The 9,245-nt window shown below is 35.9% G+C and overlaps 1 long non-coding RNA gene across 3 annotated transcripts; it reads left to right on the forward strand.

Annotated features, from left to right (window-relative positions):
• The first annotated feature begins 89 nt into the window (after window positions 1–89).
• LOC131536627 (uncharacterized) lies at window positions 90–6,540 on the forward strand. Of its 3 annotated transcripts, XR_009270030.1 has the most exons (5): window positions 90–1,111; window positions 2,001–2,072; window positions 2,182–2,286; window positions 2,447–3,236; window positions 5,987–6,540. It is a non-coding gene; the product is annotated as an uncharacterized LOC131536627 (long non-coding RNA). The 3 variants fall into 3 exon arrangements; XR_009270029.1 differs by lacking the exon at window positions 5,987–6,540 and having other exon boundaries at window positions 2,447–5,048; XR_009270031.1 differs by lacking the exons at window positions 90–1,111; window positions 5,987–6,540 and adding an exon at window positions 1,128–1,627 and having other exon boundaries at window positions 2,447–5,048.
• The last annotated feature ends 2,705 nt before the right edge of the window (window positions 6,541–9,245 follow it).

Below are 9,245 nucleotides of genomic sequence, written 5' to 3' on the forward strand. Positions count from 1 at the left end.
ACAGGCTGCTGAAATATGTAAGACTTACAGACAGCTTGTGTAATCAGTGTTGCCAACTTAGCAACTTTTCAGACTACCCTAGCAACCTTTTCTTCCAAAAGCACCTAACAACAAATTTAGCAATTTTTAAAATTTATTTAGCAACTTTTAGCAAATTTTGATAAGTGACTCAGACAATAAAAACACACACATTTTCCATCCAAATTACACAAAAAGAAAACCAAAGATGCCAGTACACACATCACGTGAATTGAGTTAGCTGCTATTTGCACTTCTTCAATTTAATAATAATAATAACTGAAAAATTGTTCATTTATGATACACTTTGTTAGTAGCTTGTACTTGCGATGGTTGATCAGTTAAGAAAAATGGAAAAGATAGGCTACTAGTAATTTTCCAGGATATTATCCATCATCCATTGTAACCCTGTAACCCGAAAACACAATGCGTAATTTAAAATGCAGGTAAAAAACCAATACGGAAAGTATTTCGTATTAACATAGTAGATTAGCCCTATTTTTCCAGACTTTTCTTGGAGTGTAGCTAGCATGCTAACTACTAATACACTGCTTAAAGCATAATTGTTGAGAATGTGTTGTATTACTAGTTTACTAGCTGTACAGTGTAACTCTTCAGCAGCGAAATATGATGCCTAACCAGCAGCTTACACACGCTATAGCTTTTTAGATAGATATAGATAGAAATAAATATTCTCAGCTTGCAAAAATATGTTATTGCCAGCAACTGCTACTGCAAGCTCGGTTGTGCATCAGACGTGGTTGAAAAGGTCATAAAAATGAATGGGCAAAAAATGTAGATCCAGATAAAAAGAAACGTTTTACAGGATCAGTTCGCGGAAAAAGAGGCGGACTTCCGTTTGTCCAGTGTGTGCGCGATTCAAACAGAAAGCGCAAGAGCACGTCATTTTCGCGGTAATATCTCACAGCCTGCAATCTGTAACAGAGCTCTGCAGAAGAACATACTCTTCAGTCGGATCATGAAAATGCTTGTAAAAACATGGCAACGTACGTTTTTAAACCTTTTTTGCACTACATTGGACCTCCTGTTAGGCGATGGTTTGCAGGGGAGTGAGAGGGGAAAACTTTAAAAGGTAAGTAGCTTTTATGAAACTATAGTGTTTCCCTCCATTTTTATCTTTATAACAAAAAAGAATGTACTTACAGCCATTACGAGCACACAGCAGTTCGGGTTATTTATAGTATTTTATTGGTTACTATGATCTAGTTTAGACTATTAGACTAAATACAAATATTTAATTTATGTACACCTCGTCCAATGTTTTAATAACACCTCACATTCGCAAAATCAACGTTGGGTAAATAATATATAGGTAGCCTATGAAGTAAAGTTTAATATTTCGGAAGTTCAGTTAGAACAAATGTTCGTTTTCATTATAAATACGCTCAAACTGCTCATTTTGGTGACGGTTTTATAATGTGAGGCGATCTGGTACAGCCTCCTCCTGATGTAACAGACGCGTCAGAGAAGGGCGTTCGCGATCCGCGGGAAATCCGAATGCTTTCGTGTTGTGCTCATAGACGAAACCAAACAACGAACTTTAAACAACAAATACGAATGGAATTCAATATGGAAAATAGCAACACAGGTCAGAATTGTTCTGTTTTAGCCGTATATGCATTGCCAAACTATGTCTTGCTCACACGGACTGTGTATTTGCTTCTTCCTGTACTGTTTTTAACAAGATGGACGACATTATTAATCGTAACTTATAATAATCGCCATTTCAAGCGAATTTATGCAGTTCAAGATGTTTAAATGCATAAACAGTGGCATTAAAATCAGACACTGGTCGAGAAACTTTTAAGCACTCGATATGACAGTAAATAACGTTTTCACAACTGTTTATCGAAGCGAGTATATTACCATGTAAAATGGCAAATCAAGATCAGATTTATATTTGATTACACAAATGTTTCGCTTTCTAAGAATTATCCTAATTTGAGTATTTCTCACCACAGCTATTGGATTTTTATGGTGGCATCTAAGAATAGCCTGGAGATTCCTGTGCTGCTGTGTGCATGATAACTCTGGTGTGTACTAATATTATTCTTTAAGAAATTAAAAATAATAAAAGTTTATTATTAACACATTGAAAACGTTCTGACCAGAGGTAATGTGATTTATGTAACGCGTTAACAGACGTTCAGCTCTCAGTGGAAGAAACAGCGCCGTCTTCTGGTGTGAGCTCTGTACGACCATGGAGTTATGGTGAAGGTGGAGGTATTATCAGGACAGTTTAGACAGGTGAGACACATGTGACAGTCTTTCATTCACTTACTGGACAGGCTTTGATCAGAATCAAATTATTTGCATAAGAATTTCTTCATTTTAAATGATTGATGTCATTGTGTTGAAGTGTTAAATTGTATAATGCTAATGGCCTTTCCATTCTTTTTCCATACAGAACACTTGGATCAAGATTAAGAAACAGCTTTAAGTTTAGCATTTATAAGATGGAGGATTGGCCCCCTTGAAATCATTGTTGCCCCAGCCACATCTGTTGCAAATTCCCGAGAGGAACTGGTGTCGAGGTGGCGCTCTCGCTCCATGTATGAAGAAGGAGTTCTGGACCTACGTTTGTTTTGATCCGGTCCATACAAAGCAGCATTAGAGCATAATCTTATCTATTTAATGGTAATAGGGAGCCCTGCCACGTGTTGCCGCTAAGATTTAATTTGACCCACAGTGTTGAGATTTCTGGTGTCAAATGAATTCAGTCAATCACTCATTCATTCCTCATTCATCATAAGCAAGAATATCAGGGCTGATATACAGCACACAGCTGAGAGTGTGAAATACAGTATTTTTAAGACCAGTAAGAAAGAATATTTCTTCTTTAAAATAAAATAGTTTCAAAAGAAGTCAAAGCATCAAGCTTCCAAATTATGCATAGGCTGAATATAAATAAATACTTTATTGGAGTAGTTTCTTACTTTGTCAAAGCATAGTATCTTACTTTTTGCGCCACTACATATCATAAATGTCGTTGTTCACTCCTCGTGTATTTGAAGACATGACCGTGATGTCTGATAGAATCATTCTTTTAAGATGATTCTTTTGATGAACCTGTTGAATTGGTTCACAGATCACTCTGAACAATTCATTTGTGAAGTGGAGAGATCCAGTTGCTGTTCTGGACAGATTTGGTGCTCCTGCTGCCCCCCATCTTGAGTTTGTGGAGGATTTGACTGAAGGTGCGAAAAGTTACTAATGTCAAATGTTATTGTTTTTTTTTGTTTTTTTTAAAGGTGTCATGCACTGCCTTTTTTATTTGTACCATTCTCTGAGATCCCCTTTTAAGGTTAACAAGATTTTTACATCAAAAAACATGATTTAGAAGTAATAGGCTATTTTCTGATTCTGTTTCTCTGTTTTTAACCCCCCTCGTCAGAGTGCTTTGTTTGAATAGGCATGGAGGATTGTAGACTGATAGTAAACGCCCACTGCTATGATTGGCTGACAGTGGTGTATGTTTGACAGCGTACATCCTTCACAGATGGACACTGCTGTGATATAGGTTAAAAACACATAAATACTCGGTACATATCAATCCGTGTATCATTCGTTCCAAAAAAAGAGAATTCAGCTTAAATTTTAATTTTTGTTCAGGTATAGAAAAATGAATAACAGCTTGAATATTCGATTTCTACACATGGGCAGGAATTAAACTCCCCTTTCTGCTGATTGGTCAGCCGAAGATCAAATCGGTTCTTCTGCAGTTTCCATGCAGCAGAATAATAGTCCTCTGCTGCTGCAGTTGTACGGATTCTTAACGCATTTATTGCAACTGCATTTAATCTTTTTTCATCAAACAAACAGACTAATGAATAGCTCGACACAACTCGTACCGGGGCAGAGCCTAGACAGGGCTTTCTTCTGTGTAGAGATAAATTCTATTCTTTGCATCAGCTGGGCATGGCAGGGTATGATATGACGACTGTCATAGCCTACCCTGCTGCCCAGTAAGTCTGTTTGTTTAATTAAGTAATTAATTATTTTGTTTCAAAATAAATATTTTACACACTAAAGGAAAGAATAATAAATTGGCTTGGGTATATATATATATAACGTTCACGTAAGAACTGTCATTCTGACTGACAACGGAGAACAACAGATATTAAATAGCTTACTCTTAGAGTTTTATAATGTGGTCTTGTGTTTTATTAAAATTGATTATAATCGATAACTTTAAAGGATATGCGCTTGCACACAGGACATTTTTGTGTGTTTTGAAAAAAAGTAATAAGCCTTTAGAACAACATTAAGGTGTCACACAGTTCCAATAAATTGCGATGGGTTAAATAAACTCAATAAGCAGACAGACGCGACTACAGTCAAGTGCAGACCAGTATTGAAGTGCACAGGAAATAAGCAGCAGTCATAAAGCAGTTTAAATTAATATTGAGTACTGATTGATGTTCACTTGGATTTTTCCCCATAGAGGGGAAATAACTTAATATTCTGTCATTTATAGTCGTATGGTAAAATGTATGTTTTTATTTGTGTAGCGTTATGTTCAAAAGAACTACAAATTCCTTTGAAAAATAAAGAGAACGACAGAATACGTTGCTTTAGCGCGTCTTGGTCTCCATCTCCATTTTGTCCGGCGAATGCCACAAACATGAACCACAGCGAATACAAAAGGCTTCATTTCGATTATTTGACGTTAAATGCATCATATAAGTCACTTTGGAATAAATCACAGTATGTATCATGATAAAAAAAAGCGACTTCAGCAGTCTGTAAAATGCAGTAGGCTATAGCAAATCATTTCACGGACCCCCCCTACTGCTGGTACACGGAAGAAAGCCCTGTGCCTCGGTATGAGCTGTGTTGAGCTATTCATAAAGCCCTCAAAGTGATGAAAAAGAAAAATGCAATAAATCCTTTGTCCTTTATAGAAGAATATGATTTACAGGAAAAAACATAGCCCCCTTTTATATTTACTTTTTTTTTTTTTTTTTAAATGTTTTTATATATATATATATATATATATATATATATATATACATATTTGTATTTCTTCATGCACCTGTTCTGTATGTTGTAATGTAAAAATGTACTGATATTGCCACGTTGTTTGTACATGGCTAATTGTTTAATAAAAAATTTTAAAAAAGTTTTGAGCTATTCATTAGTCTGTTTGTTTGATGAAAAACAATGAAATGTAGTTGCAATGAATGCCTTAAGAATCCGTTCTACTGCAGCAGCAGAGAGGACTATAATTATTCTGCTGCGTGCTACTGTGGAAGAACTGGGCTGACAAAATGGTGCAAAACGTTTATTAAACGGAAACGGTGGTGCGTTGAACACCCTGTTCTGATGATGCAAGAGTTGCAACTGGCAGCTGAGAAGATCATTTGTGTTCTTTTTGAAGACTTTTCGGAGCCTGATGAAATCGGTATAAATACGTGTTTTAATACTGCAAAATACGCTCGATGTTACAGTCACTGCCCTTGCTGTCCAGAATAAAAGAGAGCATCCCAATCGAGTGAAGGATTTGTGGAAACTGGTTCCTTATTGTGATCCAACATTTGCCTCGTATTTCAGGATGAAAAGACAAACATTTCAGGTGAAGAATAATCCACTTACCTCCGAGACTGTGTTATGATCTATACGACCTTATTATTTTTATTGTGAGTATTAGGCTTATCATTATCGCTGATCACTGTATTGCGTGACCACGACATAAGGATGTCGTTACCTCGACAAAATAATCTCGTGGCCGCGACAAAACTAAGTGAACCGAACATGTCCCCTCCCGGTCACCGTACATATGAGAACTCGTGAATTGCTGTACAATTCAGCTAACAAAATAGCTTACTGTTATCATGACATGTGTATTATCATGTTATGTTTCATCATTCTAGCTCGTGCTTAAGCAATGAAAACTGTACAATGTATTTAGAGAAAATGTGTTTTATTATATTTTATTTTTTCACAGGATCCTCTGTTCCCAGACCAAACCATTCATCTGAAGAAGGACTGTGAAAATGTGACAGAACCACCAGTGACAGTTTCCACAAAATAAACAGAAAGGACATGGCAGAGGATGATAGGGGTAGCCTATTGATATTTCACTGAAATTAGCCTGCTGTACTCACTGTTTCACACATACATACGTTTGTGGTCAAAAGTTTACATCACATTGCAGAATATGCATAATGTTATCAAACAAAATAATAAGATTTTTATTAATTTATTATTTAGGACTGGCCTGATGAAGCTATTTCTTTTAACAGATGTTTATGTTCAGTCAGAATTATAGCTGATTTAAAAAAAAGGAATAGTGGTTCATGTTTGTTTTGTCATAGTGTTTCACAAGTCCTTTGTTTGTCCTGAGCAGTTCAAATGCCCGCTTTTCTTCAGAAAAATCCTCAAGGTCCTGGACATTCTCAGGTTTTCCAGCATCTTTTGCAAATTTGAACCCTCTCCAGCAGTGACTGTAGGACATTTGAGGACAATTTCCACTGAGGACAATTGAGGGACTCATACATAACTATTACAAAAGGTAAACACATTTACTGATGCTCAAGAAAGCAACACAATGCATTAAGAGACGCAGGGGTGCAAGCTATTTGAATTGGATAATCAGGTTAAACAGAACAAAGAACAAGAATGAACAAATATGATTTACTCATCATTATCATCCTGTTCAAAAGTTTACACCCCCAGCTCTTAATGTGTTGTTTCCTTCTGGAGCATCAGTGAATGTTTTCACCTTTTATAATAGATGTGTACGAGTCCTTCAGTTTTCCTCAGAATGAAAAGATGGATCTGAAAATCATAAGACATTGTTGGACAGGGGCCAAATATGCAGAAGAATTTGCATGACTTGGAGGATTTTTTCTGAACTGCTCTGGGCTGCATTTCCCAAAACACTTTAATCGTAAGTAGATTGTAGAACCTGCAGTGCAGGACAATCAAGGGACTCATGAAAAACTCACAAAACATCAAAACAGCAGTGAGTCATCCAGGTAATGACACAGTATTAAGATTTAAGTGTACACTGTAAAAAAAGGTGCCGTAACATTTACGGTAAAAAAACGGCAGCAGTGGTTGCCAGAATTATACCGTAAAATATACGGTACCAACGTTTTAGGTTTTACAATTTTAACTTAAATTTACAGTTAAATACCGTAAACTGATATAATGTTAATGTAACAATCTATTGATATACTGAAATCAGTTTTGTACCTTTGAAATACACTGATAACCACCAAATGCAGGTGGTGATGAGAAAGTCACATGATGAACCGAAGCGCATCACAAGCAGCTTTTAAATAATAACATATATAGAAGGTGCACAGTGTCATTCACACAAGCACTAAACACCATCATGGTGAGACTCATTAAACTGAAATATGCAATAAACATTAATTTAACAACATTAGATGTAACATACAACCCTAATAAACATAACTGATAAGAAAAGACTAAGAAGAAACCTAGTTATTTCAAAGAAAAAACATCAAATTCGAAAAAAAATTTAAATGCAACGCAGGGAATTCTGGGAACGTCAATTTACGGTTTTCCTCTGTAAATTTTACATTCTTTTTCCACTTCCAAAAGCGGTATTTCACCGTAAAATCGTCTGAAATGTCTATTATAGTTTTTCACCGTATATATTAGGGGAACTTACCGTTAACCATTTAACAGGTTTTTACCGTAGCTTTTTCACAGTTTTTTACCGTTAAAATCTCATTTTTTACAGTGTATGTAAACTGTTGAACATTTTTATAAATTATAAATTTATAAATAACTTTTTATAAATTCAGTGTAATTTTTATAAGTTCAGTATATGTAAATATCTGTTATGTAAAATTGCTTATTCAGGACAGTACTAAATAAGAATAGCATGCAATGTTTATGATCCCTCTTATTTTGTTATTTTGTTCTTATTTTGATGGTGCCATTGTGTGTGACCGTCTGAGATGGAGCGGTAATCACTGCCCTGACTTTGCAGTGTCCATTGCAAGTTTTTTTTATTTTATATATATATATATATATATATATATAGTTTAATCAGTTTAATGATTTACTTGAAGTGTCTGTGTTTGCAAAATCTTTTTCTCAAACTAAATGACATGTTGCAGTCCTGCATTTGCTGAAAAATAAAATTGAGTTTTTTTGGTACTTTGCTGTGTTTATGGCTCTCTTTACAGTTTTTATGAGTGCATATGTGTAGTGAATCGATACTGTTATGAGTCAGAAATGACAAGAAGGGTGCTTCCCGTAATAGCTGAACTTTTCGCATGCACATAATAGAACGGACACTTATTTCATGCACTATTAGTGCATGGCACTACCTGGGAAATCTGCAGCAGCGTGTTTGTTGTTGTATTTAAAGTACCAGAATTACTAAAGACAATTACCAGACTGACATGGAAATGAATAAAGAAGGTGAGAATTGTGTACTTTTAATTGCAGTATCTTTTTAAACGTAGTCATAGACATGATGGCTTGGCATTTCTTTTCTACTTTCTATCAGCTATAACGCATTTATATAGGCTATATCTGGAACTTCACACGCATGAATGCCAACGTCAAATAAAATTTGGGACGCCAGGGACATGTCCCTACCAATATCCAGCGACTACCAAATTGTCCCTAGCAATAATTTTGATCAAACAATTAACCTGAGCGAATGCTGTCCAGGGGCCCAGAAACCCTAGCGGCGCTATATGTTTTTGTAATTTCGGATGCATCTGAAATATGTCATAGTCATACCATTGATATTACCTGATAAGCTGAAGTAAATACGCTAGAAAACTGCGCGCATTCAAGGACGCGCATTTAATACATGGACGGAGTAATAAGAATGTAAGGCAGCTCCGCGTCTAACGCTCACATCGCACCAAGTTCGTCAAGACAGCAGTCCAAAATAGTTAATAGAAAAGTTCACTTCAGGAATCAACCAAGTTTGAATTAGTTTGACGGAGCAAATGGAAAGAGAACGCGCGATCTATGGCTATTATTAGCTTTCTATAATGCATACAGACAGAAAGACAAATGTCGAGCTGAAAGATGCACAACACACAATCTTCCAGCCTAGGATGAAGTCATTATGTACATTTACAGTAATTTGGGACAAATATAATGTGATTTTATGGGAAACTAACCTTTGTGAGTGCAGACAGCGTCCTGAGTCACCGCGCGCGCACACACACACACACACACACATCCCTACTAAATTTCTTTAA

The sequence above is a fragment of the Onychostoma macrolepis genome, chromosome 03 (assembly GCF_012432095.1).
Source record: "Onychostoma macrolepis isolate SWU-2019 chromosome 03, ASM1243209v1, whole genome shotgun sequence".
In the NCBI taxonomy this organism is placed as follows: Eukaryota; Metazoa; Chordata; class Actinopteri; order Cypriniformes; family Cyprinidae; genus Onychostoma; species Onychostoma macrolepis.